Genomic DNA, 22,417 nt, shown 5'->3' with positions numbered 1-22,417 from the left:
ATTATATAAATATGGCTTTTGGAACAGACAAATGTAAGAAAAATAGCATAGACAAGGGAAAACACACTAAACAAGAAGATTACATATTGGATAACCACAGCGACTGCATAGAAGCGCTGGAATAATCAGATGCCTATAAATATCTAGGATGCAGACAAAAAATAGGAATACATAAGACAAATATTAAATTTAGGAGAGTATATTTTATGTTGTACAACTTCATGTGGTTGTCCCGTACCTCATATTGTCACATTATGACAGTTCACCTCTCCATGTAAATGGAGTGTTGGCTCGTCACTAAACACTAACTGTGGGAGAAAACAGCCATGCTCCACCTTGCCAAGAGTGAAATTACGGAACTTCACACGATGTTAGCACCCTCACGAACAGCTCGCAGTAGCTGAATTTAATATTGTTTGATGCAGAAACGTCGACGCATAGACGCCAGACGGACATCGGGGGCGTGCTGAGCTGTCGAGCTGCACGGCGAACGGATTTCTGCAGACCCCTCGTGAAACTGTGGCGGATGCGTTCGACGTCTGTATCATTCACTCGGGGACAGCCCGGCGGTTTGCCTTTATGCAAACATTCTGTTTCTCTTAACGCTAGGATGCATGGTGCCGAAAACACACGTGAATGCATATGCAGGGCCTCCAAGGCCCTGACCTAATTTAAAATTTTCCTCTTTCCACATATTCATTCTTTGGAGTTAAATTTCGTTCTGTCAAATTTTTTGTCATATCGCAAGATTCCTAAGATACAGTGACAGGATCTGGTGGGCCTGATTAACATTTCTTTTATATAAAACTCTAAGAGTGAATTTTTATTAGTTACTTTCCTTTACAAACAACATATACAAATTATTTTATTAATTCACTTATAACTTGCAGTTTACATTTTAAAACACTTATTACAACCAATTTCTTCAATTAAAACATGCTCATTATTCACAGTATTATGTGTATAGGCAATATTTTTATAAAAAGTTATTATTCATTGTTCACATAAAATTGCATCTTTCTTAGTTTTCAACATGTGACAAACAAGAAGCACAAAGAACGCCACTATGTTCCTTACAAAAGTTGGGTTTGCACTTAATGCATGTCATAGCACTTTTCCTGTGTTTCTTATATGGACAATAATTGCATCTTCTTCTTTTTCCTGAAACATGTAGTTGGTTTGGCAATATGACATCTTCGCATATCATCAACGATTTTCTTTGGAAGATTAGGGATCTGAATATGAAGTTCCATTAGAGGTCTTACCATTTCCTCTGCTAAACCTCTTAGGAACAAACGCCTTTTATTACTTCTTCCACTATGGTATGTCAGATGTTGGGCGGAAAATAAAATTTCAGTGGTCATTGCTGCGATGTCCATCATATTCATCCATAATGCAAATGGACATCTTCTCGTTCGTCTCTTGCAAGTGTAATAACGAATATTCTGGTCCATTTATCTACTCCACCCTTCGTAGAGTTATAGAAGTTTATTGCATCTGGTTTCTTTTTTGCATGAGTTTCATCAATGTTTCTGTCGTATTGCATGGTGCTAATGAGAACTATAGACTTCTTCTTATTGGGAAGATAACTCACCATTGTAATGACACCTATAAATGCAAACAAAGAGGAATGAATTGCTCTTGAGACAGATGGTTTCATCTCATTAGGAATTTCTGGTTTATTTTGTTTGATTGTTCCCACCTCTGTAATTTGCTTCTGAAGCACACTAGTAAAGAAGTTGTCAACGGTAATATTTTTTGATGATCATTGAATGCTTTTAGCAAGATCTTTCACTACATTCAATCCAAGATTTTTCTGAATAAATTCATGGGGCTTCCTTCTCGTGTAAACAGTTCCCTCTAAAGCATATGATCACATAACAAAAATATTTTTATGCCACACTTGGCTGGTTCAGAGGGCATATACTGGGTGAAGCTGCATCTTCCACGGATTAGGACTAGCTGTTCGTCAACTGTGAGCGAATGATTGGGATTCATTCTATTTCTACACTTGTCAAGAAATAGTTCCCATACATAGCGAACTGCTGCGTCATCTGCAGATCGAGCTTCACGGGTACGCCTGTCATCAAATCTAATCATTCTCCTTATATCCTCGAATCTATTTACTGGCAAGGTAGCCTTCTATGTAGGATTTTCCTTTTCATCCTAGAATAATTCTCTAATAAGGACATCCCAAGTCTTCTCATCACCAGAAAGCAGTAAAAGACCAAGAAAACCCACCATTCCAGGAAGCAAAACGTTTTTCCACGTAAAGCAGCCACTCTTCTGCCTTCAATATTTGTACAGATGATCATTTCCTTGGAGGTGAAATAGTCCCAGGCATCCTTAGGTTTACAGGTATTCAAACCAAGGGCTGGACTAGGTGCCTTCTTTACGATGTTATGGACAGGCGTACGAAAAGTTGCAGGAGGATCTAATTTCCAAATCGCTCCATTCCGACTAATGTATGTGTGGTCTTCTATACCTTTTTGTGGTGGTGCTCCATTTTCAGACTCTGATGAAGTAATATTATCGGAAGGACTGCCATCTGCCTCAATATTCACATCTGCAGGTTCATTGGCTAATTCTTCACTACTTGCATCTTCAAATATATTTCCTTCCTCGCAAGAATCATCTTCTTCAGACCACTGAGCCACAACACTTCTAGAGCTTGCAGTTTTACTTAGAAACTCATGCCTGCAAACGTCACCCACCGACGCTGTGGAGCATCAAAGCCACAGGCGCCAGCTCCGGTAAATGTATGTATATGCAAGATGATCCGTGATTGTGTTACAAACTTCCTAGTATGATGGAAACAGACAAATGTATCGATTTGAGGTAAGGGCCCCTGTACCGGAAACAAACGTGTCGAAAGTTATAAGTGAAAATCGTTATCCTGCCTCTGACAGTGGAATACGTGTACTGGTACTGTTGTTGCTAGGATTGTAGGGTAGGCAACGTTCAGAGGCGGCAGTATAGACCGAAACAAGAAAAAAAGTGCAGTAAACATGGACTCTAAACTGCATAATTCTGGAGCTGTAAGCACTTGTTCAATAGTGGAGATGGCTTTCACGCAAGCGATGATGAACAAGTGCTCATGGTTCATGATGTATGCATCTTACAGCCTATGTGTACTGCACATTGTTTTCTTCTTTCGTTCCATACCACCGCCTCTGCAAGTTTCCTGTCCTACATCCTAGCAACAACGATAACGTTACATGCTGTCAGAGGTAACAGAAAGGTTTTCTGTTATAATTTTCCGGTGCAAGGACATAATCACAAATGTACGCATTTATCCATCTGCATCATCTTAGAAAGTTTGTAACATCTTCGTGGGAGCCATCTATTTTTGTAGATGCCGGTTCCTATAACTTTGACGTTCTGTAGCATCGCAAGATGACGTTTTCAGAAGTAGATTCCTATGTAAAACTTGATCAGTTAAATCGCCTGTACAGTCCCGAGTAGTGTGAAACACCCTGCATATAGAATGAATAACATCAGGCAATGGACTAGAACGCTGTCTCACTCACTTCTCACGTATTGCCTTACTTTTATGTCCTTCGACTTGTACAGCCTCTGTCTCATTTCTGGTGGAGTTCTAAGTAATGTTTCTCTCGCTATATTTTATTCCTGGTTGCATCTTAAATTCAAACTGCATATTCTGGTCAACATTGTCAAACGTTTCTGTATCTAAAGATGTTATAGATATGGGTTCTGTTCATTCCAAATCGATTTTCCTCTAGATCGGCTTCGGTAAGGTGCTCCCTTCCGCTCTAAATAGTTTGTAGCAGTATTTTCAGCAAGCAGTTATAATAGTGGTGGTTTCGCTGATCACGATTTGCCTTATGTAGCATTGGTGCTATTACGCTTCTCGTTTAGTGTGAGGATTTAGCGGGTATCTCAGCTGGCGTACTCGTTCAGGAGTGGAGCAGCAAATCCCGGCAGAGTGAGTCGTCGCCAGCTCCGCTAGAGCCCTCTGGTAGCGAAGCCCTGCGCTACAGACAACTGACTGTGTGAGGGACCAGTAGCGACACCTAGCAGCGATGTGGTGAAAAGGAAATAGTATTGCTAAAAGTTTATCCACGCCTTTTAGCATTTAGAATGGAGATATGGCACGGAATTTAATAGCAAAAGAAAACAGCTATAGTAGCAGTCTCTCTCTCGCAATGCAACAATAGTACAACAACAATAGACCAACTGAATCTGTAGAGGTAGTAATAAAATTTCTTTTCTGACCTGCAAGATACTTTTATATAAAGCTGAGCCTGAGAGGTTGTCATGAAACTACCAACAGAAATATTATATGAGACATGTAGACCTGTCAGTAAAATTCGTTTTTTTAAATGTTAACTGTTTAATTTAGCATTCAGCTGACATAAGACGAGGAGAATTATCCTGTATCATACAAACAAAGAGTTTATCTCATTAGTGACCTGTATCCTATCTTAATCTCATTTAGACACTTGAATAATTTGAAAAAAAAGGCCTGTGTTCGTTTTGAAACTACAATTGCTGACAATATACACTTATAAATGGCACTGAGTGTGAACGGTTACGAAACGATTTCTGATACAGAATTTATTTATTATCGTATAATCAATCAGGATAATAAAAAGAAAAGGCAGACTGAGACACCTGAAAATATCTTGTGTGATGGTATTGATATAATATTTTGCATTTCTTTGACATTGAGATAATTTATTCAGTATTATAGCCAAACTTACTTTCATAATTACCTACAAGAAAATGAAAGCTGTTTTGGTATTTATCTTAGCATTTAGCACAAAAAGGAAAATAAAACTTATTAGTTTTTTTAGTGAGGATTTCATTTCATTGTTGCAATCCTACAAATGTTCATGATACTATGCAGTTTCTTGCGACAGTGAGATGTCTTATGTAGAAAGTACCTGGAAAATATATGTAGATGTGGTCTGGTGAAGAAAGTGTGCGTATTGAAATTTAAAATAAGTGATTGCAGCAGCATAATGAGGTATATTTTGTAGTGAGGGAGTGAGCTCCACGTGGGATCCGAAGCACGGACCCCACGGGGGTGCCCGGCATGCGCCACATGCCAGGGCAGAGGTGGAGGCTAGTGTTCGGAAATCTGAAAATTCCAGCGCCGGCCGGGGATTGAACCCCGGCCCGGCTGGGGCGAATAGCCCCAGCCGAGGCGCTGGAACGTTCCAGACCCCCCTTACCACTAGACCACCGGGGACCCCGGCCGTTTCCTGCTCTGAACTCGGTCTGGTAGTCCTGTCACACTTCCTGTTGTCGGCTGTGTTTACATTGGACGCTGAGTGGCATAGTGTAGCCGGCAACATTAGAACGCTGTGAGGGGGAAGTGTTTACCTCCGACTAGTAGCTGTCCCCCCTACCCAGGTGAAGTAGCTTTACAGTTACCAAAGACATTTGAAATCAGCCTTTGCGACTGTATGCAGTCGACGGTTGTTAATCGTTTGTTTCAACCTGTTCCCAAATGCCTCGAGAAAACCGAAGCAACTTCTTCACTAATCGAGGCGACTGTCATATGAAAACGACCCGCAGACATTCTATAATTACAAGTCAACGCCTAGCTTACACCAGATAATTCTGTCTGTTTCATCAGTTGTTTTAACAGTGCACGAAATACCACAGCATATTATTAATCCGTTGCAAATAAATATCTGTGTGTGCAGTGCAGTTCAGGTCTGGGCCGTAGAGTTTTCGTGAAAACGTCGGGATAAAATCGTAACATGTGTTTCATATTAATATGAAATTTAGTTAACAATATCTTTATTACAGTGGTCACACTCACAATTTTGGACTTTTCAGTGGCTGGGGTACGATATAGCCTTTCAATACGTTATCGCGTTGCGCAATTTCTTCCTTTTTTTCCGACTCTGAGGGAGCTGTCACCTTCCCTCAGCGCTGCCCTATTTAGGCTTCTGGGAGGGCTTTTCTCACGTTTTCTGTAATTTAGAGCATATTTACAAGTCCTGAGACGAACTCTTCCTATGTGTCGTAGGTTTAAACTCAATATAGATTTTCGTTTATATTCCAGCGAATATTTTTATTTTCTGTTACTCCTAGCGGCGCTCCCTAAGCTGTTCATCGCAATGACACACAAATGAGAATCCTAGCTAACAGCTTCACCAGTTTATAATTTTACATAAAGATGATTCCTAACAATGACCCGCATATGCCAATACAGGCAATAAGTGACAACCACGTGGACTTAACCTTTGTTTGCGCACTGTCAGTCTCGTAATTAATAGTGATTCAAATCTGACGCCATTTTGTCACACAAGGAACTTCGACCACGGAGAAAGTAGACGTTTTTCACTTTAGGATATTTTCCAGGAAGTTTCCGACATTCGTAAAACAGAAACGAGTTTCGACGCTGTGGAATGCAACGAGAAGTAGCAGGTAACGAATTGTTTCGGGATTCCACCATCCAAGCTGCAAACGATCATCGAGCGGAAAGATAATGTTGCTCATAAGTATTAAAAAGCGGGAGCAAGCAGACCGGGCGAGACGAAAGTTTATAGTATTGCCTTACTCAATGCAGGGTACAAAAGGTATTTGTCGGAACGCTAAGACATTTACGGTTAGTCTGGGAACAGAAGTCTCAGATACAAATAAGGAGTGACACGCTAGCTCCAAAGACATAAGGTTCTTTATGAGAAACTTAATTGACAAAAAGCAACCATTCGTGACAGTTGGTTCAGCATTGAAAAATGAATGAAGCTGAATTTATGTATTTTCGAACATTTGTGTGTACCTTCCGTTTCAAATACTAAAGCAAAAACACATGTAAGAAAACTGGAAATACGTTAGTAAAAAAAAATCTAAATTTTATTTCGATTTTTCCTGATTTCATCTAGAGTAAAGTCGAGTTAATTATTCGAACTTCGAATTGTGCAGACTCGATTGTAACGGTCATTTGCGCTTCGAATTTTCTACTCAGGAGTAATGTCTAAAAAGTAAAAACAAATCTTTTCGTACTACTATCCACGTTGCAGTGGATGCTGGTTTGGTTGTCCTTTTTAGTATATCAGTATGATCATAGAGTCATAATCAACGTACACAACGCTGTTACGGTATAAAAGTACTTTGGTAAAAATAAAAGTCGCGTAAGAATGCGCTTTTGCCATGCATCCCAACTCCCTAAATCCGCCATCAGGCAAAAGAAAGTGAATACTCTTTCCTTTGCTTTCACCCTTCATCAATGACAATTGATAATGACTTGGCAGCAGAGACCTGTTTAGCTTGAGTGAGTGCTTAAAATAAAAATACAAAACATATATACGTAACGTCACGTAACCATGAAGAAAAGCAGACTTGGTTTATTTTACCATATAAGTTAATTCTTTTAAAACATCGTAAGTAGAATTAACAATTTCGGTCGCTTTCAACATCTAGGAATGTTCTTTATAATAGATAAGTTTCTGATATTTACTTATAGCATTCTTGTGTCTTTTCCCCTTGCATTTGGAGTTGTCTTCTCTGACTGCAGATTTTTGAGCAGCAGTGATGTCATTATCCTACATTTATGTTGGTCTGCAGCGCTGAGGTTGATCCCTCACCTGTGGTCGAGTGAGAGATCATTCCAAAGTATGGCAGGCAGCGAAAGACTTTGCGAGGGGCCGATCGTAGGGCCTCCAGAGGAACCTTCTTGGAACGCAAATTCGTGGTGTTCACAGAAGGTGAGTTTGCTGGTGGTTCGGAACTCCAATAATAGGCGCGTAATTGGGCCCCCTTAGTAACATGGCTGCCAAGGTGTGGAAGGATGGCAGTGTGCACAAGGTGGGGGAGTCAGTCCTGATTTCTAAAGAGTGCTTCCGGATGCCATGAAGAGTACAGGGTGCACCCAACTGCAGGTGGTGGCCCTAGTCGGTGCCAATGGCTTGTGTCGCTTTGGATTGGAGGAGATTCTCTCTCCTTTTGTTTAGCGGATATGGTTAAGCGAGTTTAAGGCGGAGCTCATAATCTGCACCATCATCGACAGAACCGACTGTGGGCCTTCGGTGCAGAGCCGAGTGGAAGGTATGAATCATAGGCTCAGGCGGTTATGTGACTGTGTAGGCCTCAGATTCCTTGACTTGAGCCATAGTGTGGTGGGTTTCCGGATTCCGCTTAATAGGTCAGGAGTCCACTACACGGGTAGTGGGGGCGGATTTTTAGGTTAGAGGGTCTCAGGAAAACATAGAAATGGCGTCTGTCTAAAAGGGGGCAGGTAACACACAGTAAGGTGGTTGTAGAAACGATCGGTGTTGTAAATTATCGTAGCTGTGTTGGGAAAGAACCAGAGCTCCAGGCCCTAATAGAAAGCACTGAAGCTCAAACAGTTATAGGTACGGAAACCTGGCTAAAGCCGGAAATATGTTAAGCCGAAATTTTTTCAAACGACCTAACAACGTTCAGAAGGGATAGATTAAACATAGTTGGTGCTGGAGTATTTATTGCTGTCAGAATTAGTTTACCTTGTAGTGAAACTGAAGTAGATAGTTCCTGCGAAATAGTTTGGGTAGAGGCTGTACTTGTCAATCGGACTAAACTGGATCGTTTTACCGACCCCGACTGAGAGGATATAGTTGCTGAACAGTTCAAAGAAAACGTGAGTCTCATTTCAAATCGGTACCCCACTCCCACAATTATAGTCGGTGTTGATTTCGATCTATCCTCGATATGCTGGAAAATTTATACCTTTAAAGGCGGCGGTACGCATAAAACGTCAGCCGAAATTGTACTGAATGCTTTCTAAAAAAATTATTTTGAACAATTAGTTCGTGAGCCCACTCGAAGCATAAATGGTTACGAAAGCGTACTTGACCTCATAGCAGCAAATATTCCTGGATAAATAGGTAGTATCATGACGAATACAGGGATTAGCGACCACAAGTCAGTTGCCCGTACACTGAATAGTGTAACACCTACAACCATCAAAAAGAAACTTAAAGTACATCTGTTTAGAAAAAGCTGACAATGCTCTTAACGATTTTTAAGGAAACAGCCTCCACTCCTTCCGATCTGATCATGTAAGCGTAGAAAAGATGTGGAATGATTTCAGAGAAATAGTATCGATTGCAATTGAGAGATATATATACCACATAGATTAATAAGTGATGGTACTGATCCCCCATGGACAAAACGGGTGAAATCGCTGTTGCAGAAGTAACGAAAAAGCATGCCAAATCTAAAAGAATCCAAAATCCGCAAGACTGGCAATGTTTTGCAGAAGTTCTAAATATAGCGGTTACTACAGTGCGAGATGCTCTTGATAATTTCCGCAACAAAACTCTGTTTCGAAATCTGGCGAGAAACCCAGAGATTCTCTTCATGCATAGAGTACACCAGTGTCAAGACGCAATCAGTACCTTCACTGCGCGAAAGTAACGGTGGAGTCACTGATGACAGTGCCACTAAAGTAGAGTTAAGAAACGTGGTTTTCCGAAACTCCTTCAGCAAAGAATACGAAGTAAGCATTCCCGAAGCCCAGTCAACAGAAAGTGCCAAAATGAGAAGCATATATCCTCGGTGTAGCAAAGCAGCTTAAATCACTTATTAAAGGCAAGGTTTCCGTTCCAGATTATATACCAGTCAATTTCCTCTGAGTGTGCTGATACAATAGCTCCATGTTTAGTAATTATGTACAACCGCTCACAGAAAGATCCGTACCTAAAGACTGGAAAATTGCTCAGGCCACACCAATTTCTTAAAGTACTGCCTTTTGTGATGTTTAACAAAACTGTTGGCAAGCGTACTTGTTATACAAATGGGCACGGCAAAGGCTTAAGGTCGTAAAAAAAAATTTCAGCGTTAAACTGGAAATAGTTGTAGGAGAGTATCAGAAGTAATAACCTAATGACATCTTTAATTTCTTGTACATTAGGTTTTTGTGTTGGAGAAGATTCTCATCAGTAATTTTAATAGTCTCATAAATGTGAATGTTAACAAGTAAATTAACTACGTTAAAGGATACGGAATTACCATCATCAGAAATGGAAAAGTTTTTAATTTTAGCTGTTAGTTAAAGGGAATTTTTGACAGTGTAGTTTTCTTCAAACACATAATATTCTTTAAATGGTGTATATAATTTTTTGCCGATTTCGTAGAAGCGCCGTCTGTATAGTTAACACTGTGGACAGGAAGCGAAGGCGGCGTGCAGTCGGAGTCGATGCTGGGCACCAATTGTCGGCTACGACGGGACTGCCCGGGAGGCACACTTACACTCCAGTGGCCGCACGAGTCACGGTGGATGCAGCGAAAGGTCCGCAGCAGCAGTGATACTGTCGCGGTTGTGTGCACCACCTGTTCTAGTGTCTCGTGTGCACCAAGGACCTCTGCAGACCGAGTTGCAACTTTCTTAGCTCGCTGGACTGTGCAGTTGCTGATTTACAGGGGCTGTACCCGATGCAGCCCGCCTGGCAGTAGTGTGTTGCAGCGTGGCGTCAGCGCCTGACAGCTTCCGCAACTGGACGAATGAACTGGCGGTAAAAAAAAGTCACAACTACTTTCGTTTTCTGACAAAGGCTATAGCCAAAAATTTAGTTATAGAGTTTGATGGTCTTTTCTATGTGCCTGAGCGATCATCCTTACGGTGAGTTGCTGACTACTCTCAGAGTATTTGCTCGAGTTACCCGTTGCGTGTGTTATCGCCGCGGTCTCATTTCATCGACGTGGTGACTGTGACATGTGAATGGCTGGCCACATGAATGGACTTTCGTGGCGGGCCAAAATTGCAGGCCATTTCTGTGGCTCTCTCTAACGGATCGGGCCTGCCGATCCAAAGCCCATAGTTTGCCACTAATGTGCGGGTACTACCATGGACCTAGGACTGTGGTGCCCCTCCTCAGCCCCAGGCGATGTATTTCGGGAATCGTGACTGTCTCACAGCAAGTACATTGTACAGTGCGGCGTTTGATACAAAATTTATTTATTATAGTATATTTTGGCACTTCGAAAGTAGTTTATATATTTGAAAGAATGGACGATAAGAAAAAAAAAAATTGTGGCAATCGCAGGCAGTTTGTACAGTATGAAGTCATGTATTTATTGAAAGAAAAAAAAATCACACAATACCTGTAGATAATAGACATAACTCAGTGAGTAATAACCGACAATTACGAACATAGAAGCATAATTTTATTAGCAGTCACCTACAGTGTTGGTTGACACACCTCTTCCCCACCTTGTACATTTATTTCGAGAGGCCTACTTTTTTTCTGAGATTATTTTAAATACCATCACTGCTTTCAGGAATGTGTCTCGCAACTCCAAGAAAATGCATATTTTCGTCACCAAATAGGTTTCGCTTTATGAAAATAAAATCAGTGATCTTAATTAAACATATCTACCATTGGGCTTCCTTTCTCCATCTACAAGCAGTTCATTACACAACATTTTGATGTTAGTACTTAAGATTTTTGTTCACACGTTCAGAAACACAGAGGTCATTACTTTTTTTTTTACAATTTAGGTCTTTCACTTGGGGGAAAGTTGTGGCAACCCTGTAATAGGTTTCAATTTTCAGTCTCATTGCAGCATTGTTATTTAATACAAGGCATAAGAATGTAATGGGTTTGAATCATTGCATGTCAGTCATCCATGAACTGCCAAATCTTACACGTCATTAAGACACATTTTCAAAAGAGAAAAAAGGTACATTGCATAATATACAAAAAAAACGAAAAAATGGACTCGCTCGGTGAGGATGTTATACAAACTTAATTATGTATGTAGACAGTTCATACGTTCCGGGAGTAGAGAATCTCGACTATTTTCACCCGTTATCGACATTGATCCTGGCAAGATACCGATCCCACGGATTAAAAGATTTTCGAGAATGTTTTCATTTTAATAGTATAAATGTGACAAAGTCATGCAGGAAGCAGGCGACCAGTATTATTATTTTAATAATGAACAGCCTCTGTTGCACCGCTTACCTAGACTTTACCCAGGTTTCAGTAGGGATAACTCAACCTTCTTCAGAATAACAGTGTTTACTGTGTGTTCATAGTGGAGATCCAGTACAGCACTCGTGGCTGCCGTATCGCGGTCGCGAAGTGGGGCCGAGGCAGTGCCAGATAAGTTTTACAGTCTGGCGATAGTTTATGAATTAGTAGTATTAACTTGGCGATGTCCACTATGGACAGACAGTAGATATGTTATTGTGAAGAAGGTTGGGTTATCCCGACTGAAACACAGGTAAATTCTAGATAAACGGTGCAACTGAGACTGTTCATTATTAAAATTAATGTTTATACAGTTGGTGACAGGACCGCGAAATGTTGAAGATATTTAAGTATTACTGTTATTAGAGTAATTAGAAGTTTTGCATTGAGGCTAACTGCGTCTATTCTGCGAAATTTTGCTTCACATGCAACTTTGAACGACATATGCACATGCAGTAATCGCATATGGATATCTGATGACGGCTACATTCCGAAACACAATACTGCCATTCCTTGCGCGATATTTGACGTTTAGTATTGGGACCCAGTCAACATGAACGCAGAACTACTGATGTTGTAATTTGAAGTTCGATGTTGGATAACAATTTCCGTGTGATATAATAACAAATTGCCAGTTTTCGGATTTTTCCTTTACGTGTACTGTAAAACCTTGCTCCTTGCTAATTTTCATTAGTGTAGGTCAACAGAAAGTGCCCTCTAGGTCTGTATATTTTACACCGTGAAGGGAACACGACCTCTGTATGTGAAAAAAATTTCAACTTGATACATCTCCCCGTTCCCGAAGCAAAGGATCTGCAACAGACAGACGAAAACAAGGGTAAAAGATTAAGTGGTATATTTAGCCAAAAACATGGCACACTGCACTTAAAAATACAAAAAAGAAAGGCACCGAGATTCGAACTAGCGACTTCTACTGTTCCTGCACGCTCATTATCGCTAGACTACCAAGCCCGACATTTGCTTTTTTATGCTTATGGGGGGGGGGGGAGGAGGATTTATTTTAATTGGTTGTGATGCCCAGATAACATACACGTAAACGCGATCCTGTTGCCAGTTACAGAGCAGTAAAACGCCCAAATCACATCAGTATATTGCTTTATTTGTATCAGATATTCGAGCACAATTTCCATCTGTACTTGTGTAAACTTTTAAGAAGCGAATCGCCATAACTACGCTTACGTCTTTGGTCACGAGATATTTTTTGTACGCCTACTGTCAAACTCTGTATTACCTTTTGCGTCGGTAATCACGTGCTGATTACCAAGTAGCAGCCGACAGTTAATAAATGTTTTACTTTTTATCAGCGCACCTTGTATTCACGCATACGACTGTGTACAGTTCTCAGAGATTATCAGCATTAACTTCCAAGCTATCCACAAGGAATCAAGAGTGGCATTAGAGCCACCCTGAAGTCTAGGCTGGTCTTCACGGTGGCACGAAATCTTGGTCAAGCAGAAAATTTATAATTATGAACTCAGGCGTAACGAGTTACCTCAGACTGAATGAGCTCCCCCCTGCTAAGCAGCATGGATTCCGAAAACATCGACTACGTGCAACCCGACTCGAACGACAGTCTGAAAACCAGAGATCAAGGCAGACAGGGGAAAACGGTGTTTACTGATTTCCGAAACGCATTTCACTCACCAGGACAACTGTGCTTTTTAAGTGAATTGGGTTTTGCATGATCTATATTCTCGAAATTCATGCTGGCTCGCGTTGAGGTCGTTCTGTTTGACCTCAGAATATGTTCTAAGGTACTACAGCAAATCGATAGCGAAAAATAAAACTGTGCAGTTAAACAGGCGAAAAAAATGCCGTACCCTATTACCGTGATGCCAAAGAGTCGCAGTTGTAGCAGCTGAAATCATACAAATACATTGTTGCAACACTTAATAGGTACAAGAAATGTCACGACCACAATAGTCTGAGTTGTAGGTAAAGCAGCAAAACAGTGCAGCTGACAATCCCCGCGAATTTCCGCTAGCCCCTTGTAACTCAGGGCAGGCTGCTGCTTCTTGTGGTCGAGCAGCCAACCCCTTACTGCATTCCACGGTTACGCCGATGGCGAAGGCTGTGGTACTGAGATGAGAAGAATTTAGTGCACGAAGGCTGAGGGCTTACACATCCACACTATGTTCGTATAGGACTTAAGCTCACGTTCTCTAAACACTTCCATAGTGGAAAATGATGAAAGGTTTCTGTTCCAGTAGTGTGCTGCAGCGTTGGCTCTTGCTATACCGTGCCCAGTTGGCTGTGTTTTGCCTTGCAATGCATAACACACTCATCCACTCGCAACTTTTATTTATCATCATCCCAATGAACCATGAACCATGGACCTTGCCGTTGGTGGGGAGGCTTGCTTGCCTCAGTGATACAGATAGACGTACCATAGGGCAACCAAAACGGAGGAGTATCTGTTGAGAGGCCAGACAAAGGTGTGATTCCTAAAGAGGGGCAGCAGCCTTTTTAGTAGTTGCAGGGCAACATTATGGATGATTGACTGATCTGCCCTTGTAACACGAACCGAAACGGCCCTGCTGTGCTGGAACTGCGAATGGCTGAAAGCGAGGGGAAACTATGGCAGAAATTTTTCCCGAGGGCATGCACATTTACTGTATGGTTAAATGATGATGGCGTCCTCTTCGGTAAAACATTTCGGGGGTAAAATAATCCCCCATTTGGATCTCTGGGCGAGCTCTACTCAGTAGGATGTCGTTATCAGGAGAAAGAAAACTGACGTTCTACGTAACGGAGCGTGGAATTTCAGATCCCTTAATCGGGCAGGTAGGTTAGAAAATTTAAAAAGGGAAATGGATAAGTTAAAGTAAGATATAGCGGGAACTGGTGAAGTTCGGTGGCAGGAGGAACAAGACTTTTGGTCAGGTGACTACAGGGTTATAAACACAAAATCAATGAGGGGTAACCAGGAGTAGGTTAAATAATGAATAAAAGAAATAGGAGTGTGGGTAAGCTACTACAAACAGCATAGTAAACGCATTATTGTGGCCAAGATAGACACGAAGCCCACGCCTACCACAGTAGTAGAACTTTATATGCCAACTAGCTCTGCAGATGACGAAGAAATGTATGATGAAGTAAAAGAAATTATTCAGATAGTGAAAGGAGACGAAAATTTAATAGTCATTGGTGACTGCAATTCGGTAGCAGGAAAAGGGAAATAAGGAAACGTGGTAGGTGAATATGGATTTGGGGGGGGGGGGGGGGGGGGGGGGGAGAAATGAAAGAGGAAGCCATCTGGTAGAATTTTGCTCAGAGCATAATTTAGCTATGATTAACACTGGGTTCAAGAATCATGAAAGAAGGTTGTATATGTGGAAGAGACCTGGAGATACTGCAATATTTCACATTATATAATGGTAAGACAGAGATTTAGGAAACAGGTTTTAAATTGTAAGACATTTCCAGGGGCAAATGTGGACTCTGGCCACAATCTATTGGTTATGACCTGTAGAAACTGCAAAAAGGTGGGAATTTAAGGAGATGGGACCTGGATAAACTGAAAGAACCAGTGGTTGTACAGAGCTTCAAGGAGACCGTAAGGGAACAAATGACAGGAATGGGGGAAAGTAATACAGTAGAAGAAGAATGGGTAGCTTTGAGAAACGAAGTAGTGAAGGCAGCAGAGGATAAAGTAGGAAAAAAGATGAGGGCTGCTAGAAATCCTTGGGTAACAGAAGAGTTATTGAACCTAACTGATGAAAGGAGAAAATATAAAAATGCAGTAAATGAAGAAGGCAAAAAGGTATACAAATGTCTCAAAAATGAGATCGACAGGATGTGCAAAATGGCTAAGCAGAGATGGGTAGAGGACAAATGTAAGGATGTAGAGGCTTGTCTCACCAGGGGTTTTATAGATACTGCCTACAGGAAAATTAAAGAGAACCACTTGTATGAATATGAAGAGCTCAGATGGAAACTCAGTTCTAAGCAAAGAAGGGAAAGCTGAAAGTTGGAAGGAGTATATAGAGGATCTATACAAGGGTGATGTACTTGAGGACAATATTGTGGAAATGGAAGAGGATGTAGATGAAGATGAAATGGGAGATATGATACTGCATGAAGAGTTTGACAGAGCAGTGAAAGACCTGAGTCGAAAACCTTCCATTAGAACTACTGACAGCCTTGGGAGAGCCAGTCCTGACAAAACTCTACCATCTGGTGAGCAAGGTGTATGAGACAGGCGAAATACCCTCAGACCTCAAGAAGGGTATAATAATTCCAATCCCAAAGAGAGCAAGCGTTGACAGATGAGAAAATTACCAAACTATAAGTTTAATAAGTCACAGCTGCAAAGTACTAACGCAAATTCTTTACAGATGAATGGAAAAACTAGAAGCCAACCTCGGGGAAGATCAGTTTGGATTCCGTAGAAATATTGGAACACATGAGGCAATACTGACCCTACGACTTACCTTATAAAGTAGATTAAGGAAAGGCAAACCTACGTTTCTAACATTTGTAGACTTAGAGAAAGCTTTTGACAATGTTGACTGGAATACTTGCTTTCAAATTCTAAAGGTGGCAGGGGTAAAATACAGGGAGCGAAAGGCTATTTACAATTTGTACAGAAACAAGATGGCAGTTATAAGATTCGAGGGACATGAAAGGGAAGCAGTGGTTGGGAAGGGAATGAGACAGGGTTGTAGCCTCTCCTCGATGTTATTCAATCTGTATATTGTGCAAACAGTAAAGGAAACAAAAGAAAAGTTCGGAGTAGGTATTAAAAGCCATGGAGAAGAAATAAAAACTTTGAGGTTCGCCAGTGACATTGTAATTCTGTCAGAGACAGCAAATGACCTGGAAGAGCAGTTGAACGGAATGAATAGTGTCTTGAAAGGAGGATATAAGGTGAACATCAACAAAAGCAAAACAAGGATAATGGAATGTAATCGAATTAAGTCAGGTGATACTGAGGGAATTATATTAGGAAATGAGACACTTAAAGTAGTAAATGAGTTTTGCTATTTGGGGAGCAAAATAACTGATGAGAAGTAGAGAGGATATAAAATGTAGACTGGCAAGGAAAGCGTTTCTGAAGAAGAGAAATTTGTTCACATCGAGTATAGATTTATGTGTCAGGAAGTCGTTTCTGAAAGTATTTGTATGGAGTGTAGCCTGGTATGGAAGTGAAACATGGACAATAAGAGAATAGAAGCTTTCGAAACGTGGTGCTACAGAAGAATGCTGAAGATTAGATGGGTAGATCATATAACTAATGAGGAGGTATTGGATACGATTCGGGAGAAGGCGAGTTTGTGGCACAACTTGAGTAGAAGAAGGGATCGGTTGGTAGGACATGTTCTCAGACATCACCAATTTAGTATTGGAGGGCAGCAGGGAAGGTAAAAACGTAGAGGAAGACCAAGAGAGGAATACAGTAAACAGATTCAGAAGGATGTAGGTTGCAGTAGGTACTGGGAGAGGAAGCAGCTTGCACAGGATAGAGTAGCATGGAGAGCTGCATCAAACCAGTATCAGGACTTAAGACCACAACATCCCAATGATCAAATTTGTGCTGTATTCATATTAATTTATCTCATTTTTAATACAATATACAACAAATAACTGTTTTTATGACACAAGAAATTATGTGCTGGACAGACCTATTCCTTGAAGTTGTGATTTCATTTGCCACATCATATATTTTTCTACAGTTGAGCAGAGCTATTCACTTATACTTTAGTGACATTTGTTAAGCATGTGGTTATTGATCTTCTTATGGGCTTGCAAGACACATTCACTGATGAAATTTTGTTCATCACATGAAATTAAATCCTTATACATTTGTGCACAGCTATTCACTTATGCTGTAATAACATTTGTCAAGCATGTTGTTCTTTATAACAGTTTTAAATTTATCCTAATTTTCCAGCTCTTTGATATGTTTTGGTAGTGCATTAAAAATTTTGATTCCTTGATTACATACATGTTTCTGACTTTGGGTCCTTATTACAGCCTGTAAGTGGAGATTTTTACATTGCCGTGTATGGTAACCTGTATTGGTTTTTCATTTTGTCGCGATTTTGTTTGATCACCGACAGACATTTCAGAATGTATAATGATGGAATTGCAAAAATTTCCAATGCTTTAAAAAGGGGCCTACAACGTGTTTGATGTGGGCTCTGGGTCATTATCTGAATAGGGTGTTTTTGTAATTTGAAAATCTCATTTAAACCACAATTTGTTTTTCCTCAAGGATACTATCCCATAGGCCTCAATTGACTGGAAATAGCCAAAATATACTAATCTGGTACAGTCATTACTACAAACTCTTGAAATTATTCCAAGTACAAAACATGCTGAATTGGGTTTTAGTGCTAAGCTCACCACATGGTCCTTCCAGTTTATCTTCTCATCAATGTGCATACCCAGGAATTTTGCTCACTGAACTCTTTCAAGTTGTTTCCCTCCATAGTGAGATGTAGGTCGTCATGTTCACTTATTCTTACATATTGCACATAATTAGTTTTTTTTTTGCATTCAGTGTTAGCTTGTTTGCACTGAGCCATTTTTGTGTATCTTGTAGGACATGGTCCACAATAGTGTGCAATGACTGCTTCATAAAACAAACAATTAAACTAGTATCTTCAGCAAAACAACTTGATTGTAGCTTTTCTATCTGGCACATGAATATAATTAATGTAAACGGGGAACAGCAAGGGGCCTAATAGACTTCTTTTGGTGCTGTAATTCCAACCACCGTCATCCTCTTTTCCAGATACCACTCAAGCCACTTTTTGGTCTGGTCCTCTGATACCTATAGCTTCAAGCTTTCCAAACATATGCTGTGGTCAACAGTGTCAAAGGCTTTTGAAAGCTCTAGATTTATCCTGACAACACTTTTTCCCCTCTCCCAATTTACTAATTATTTCCTTTGGGTTTTTTCCAGTACAGCTGTTTTGCTACTACTCCCAGCTAGAAATCCATGCTGATTACTGTTTATCAGATTCCATAATTAAGATAATGTGTCACTCTATATTTGATTAGTATCGCCAAAACCTTAGAGAAAGTTGGGAGAAGTGAGACAGGTCTGCAGTTTTCTGTTTCAAGATTATCACTCTTTTTCAACAGGGGAACGAATTTAGAAATTTTCCGTTTCTGTGGAAAAAACTTGCATATTTTTTGACAAAATACAGTTGATATGCTACACTGGGTTTTTTCTTTATTGTGTAGATACACGGTCTGGTCCATAATATTAATGTGACCACTGCCTGCAATCAAAATCGACATGCAGTAACCACTCACAGACAACACCACTAGCAGTGAAGGGTATACAAAGCATGTTGGGAGCCAGAGAAAATAGTGCAGTTGTCACTGTAAGGAGGAGACAAAATGTGCACTGTCATTGGCTTTTGGGGAAAGGGTGGAAGCATTTGGGAATGAGTAAGTCTGTAAACTGTTTGCATGTCAGTGTGGTTAAAGTATACTGTGCTCAGCAAAATGGCGCTATTCAGAATTGGTGCCGAGGATACTGTGGTGTAGTCGTGGGCCACAGATGACAGGGGTGAATGTCAGCTGCAGAGGCGTGCATCTGTTAAACAACTGACCACCCAGATGAACTGAGAGGCATTTCAAATGACAGATGGCTATTGGAATGCACATTGTTAAATGTCTGAAAGCAAAACACACTGCAACAACTGTCAGAATGGGGCACGACAGGGGAGGGAGTCTGTAGCATTCCCTGGGTGGTGATGATATTCTGGGAGGCACAAAGGATCAACAGATGTATCCGTCTGTCCTCGAGGGCCGTGTCCACCCGTACACACAGTTTGTTTTTATTCAGCATAGTGACATTTACCAGCAGTACAATGCAACACAGCTCGCAGCTCATGTGTGGTTCAAACAGCAACAGGACGAGTTTATCACATGCCTCTAACCACCAAAGACTCGGATATAAACCAACTGAGAATCTGTGGGAACCCCCCTGCCAGGGTGTATTGTCCGTGGATCCTCACATGAGAAACCTAGAACACCTGGACTTGGCAATGAAATAGTAATGGCTCCACACCCCTGTTAATACAGAACCTCACAGCCACGTGGGGGAGCCCAGTTTGATACGGGATTTTTGTGTCCTTGGAAAGTGGGCATTGTGTTGTTCTTGTCATCAACAAGCATGTCTCAAAAGCAGCATAAAATGAAAAGAATTGCAGTAGGCAACTGATCGAGCCTGGATGGGGTCTGCCAGTCATTAATGCCATATGATCATTTCCATGAATCTCCTCCTGCATGTCTCGCAACGGTGTGCACTGCAAAAAGAGGTTATTCGAGGTCTTGACGGGTAGTCACATTAACGTGTCTGCTGGACAGTGTATTTTCAGAAGAAATGAAGGTAACAAACTAAATAAATCATAATTACATTATTACTTTGCAGTGAGCCACAGGAGACCAAGATCCATTGTACCAAAATACTCATAAAACATCTTTGAACCACCACCTGCATTTTATCAGTGGAGTTCATCTCACCCTTTATGTAGGAGAAAGTAAAAAACCTCCATAGACAATTTCAGAGGAGCCTCATATCTGATAGTACACTGATAAGATATCTTTTTTCGGTTGCTACTTTGGACTTCTGATCACTGTATGTTTCTGAGGAAAGGCCATAATGTTCAGACTTTGGTGACCAAGGTAGACAAAAGCTTTTAAATTTTGAAATAGTATCCTTGTTTGTTTATAGCCCAACACATTTAGCATATTTGGTCACTGTTCCTCTTTGGTACGTTTCCCTTTCTAATGCTCTAGGTGGAATGAAGTGGTCATATGGACATTGATACCTGGGAGTCACTTGCTGGGTAAGTTTCGCTGACAAGTTGCAGGTCTTTTCTGTTGACACCACGGTGGGTGACTTTCATGCTGGCGATGATGAATCAATAATAAGGACAACATATCACCCACTCCCTGAGCAGAGAGAAGGTGCGACATGACTGGAAATGAACTGCATGGCAGTCAGATATGCTGACCACTCAGTGAAGTGGGTCGATAGATGCTACTCAACGTTATTTGCCTCCCTTCATCACATATTTTATAATGTGCCTTTTACATGCTCTTTCCTCAACCCTCCTCGTATGGGATTATTCTCTCCCAAATGCTTGTCTACAAGGAATGTTGTACCACACAATGTGGCCACATTAAGATCCTAACTTGTAGTTAGTCATCGAGATGAACATTGTAAGTTGCCATTGACAGTCAGTCTCAAACACAACAGGAATCACTGCAGACCCATGTCTACTAGTTTTCAACCAAATAATGTGATGGCAAGTTGCATGCAGTGGGACCCTTGCAGAAGACTATTGAGGCATAAAAATGTATATGTTGTCAGTGCAGCAAACACCACATAAACTGGACAGCAGGTGACTTGAAATGTGTGGTGGTTTAGCCTCTTTCTGAGAACATATCAAGGGCTCTGACAGCACAATAAGGTTTTTAACCTGCAATGGGCAGAGGATAAACAGAGTGTCTCAAAAGTTACAGAACACTTATGTTGTGTAACAGCATGCAAACAAATTAGACCTAAGGTATTGTCACAAAGTTTTATGCAGATTAATCAATTTCAACATGTGGGCACAATTTCCAGTCTGTTATCAGGATCGATCCACATTCAGCACATTATATCTGCATCACCTGTGGCAAGGACAGAAATGATTTTGTTCATTAAATTTTTGATGTGGTTGACAGCTGCTTGTTAGACTCTGTCCTTGGTATGTGCTCACAGAAACAAGCCCACGTTTCTAATGCCTGTTGGCCTAGAACACCAGGGAATAGGACCACCCCTGCCATTTCAGCATACCTCGTAACACCTGGTCCGCAACATCTGCCACAGTGCACCATATTGCTGGAAAAAGACTGTGTCTCGGGAGTCAGCCAGTCATAGTAACAGCCTGAGCATATCAAGGTAAGAGGTTTTTTTTCTGAGGATAAAATGGTCCCAGAATACCATCAACCATCAAACAACACAACACATTCCCTGCCATGTACCTCTTCCATCACAGTATGTGGATTGGTAACTATCATTATCTTCTCACAGGATATGTATATACTCTGAATTGCCAACAAAACTGGCTTTGGCATGCGTATTCAAATACAGGGATTTGTAAACATACAGATTATGGCACTGCAGTCGGCAATGCCTATATAAGACAACATTTTTCTGGCACAGATGCTAGATTGCTTAGTGCTGCTACAATGGCAGCTTATCAAGATTTACGTGAATTTGAATGTGGTGTTATAGTTGGCATATGAGCAATGGGACAAAGCATCTCCAACGTAAGAATGAAGTGGTTATTTTCATGAGCATTCAGTGAATATCCGGAATCTAGTAAAACATAAGATCTCCGACATCATTGCAGCCGAAGAAAGATCCTGCAAAAACAGGACCAACAACTGAAGAGAATCATTCAAAGTGACAGAAGTGCAACCCTTCTGCATATTTCAATGCTGGGCCATGG

Source organism: Schistocerca gregaria, unplaced genomic scaffold (genome assembly GCF_023897955.1).
Source record: "Schistocerca gregaria isolate iqSchGreg1 unplaced genomic scaffold, iqSchGreg1.2 ptg000405l, whole genome shotgun sequence".
NCBI lineage: Eukaryota > Metazoa > Arthropoda > Insecta > Orthoptera > Acrididae > Schistocerca > Schistocerca gregaria.
The sequence above is the reverse complement of the archived record's forward strand: the minus strand, read 5'-3'. Positions refer to the sequence as shown.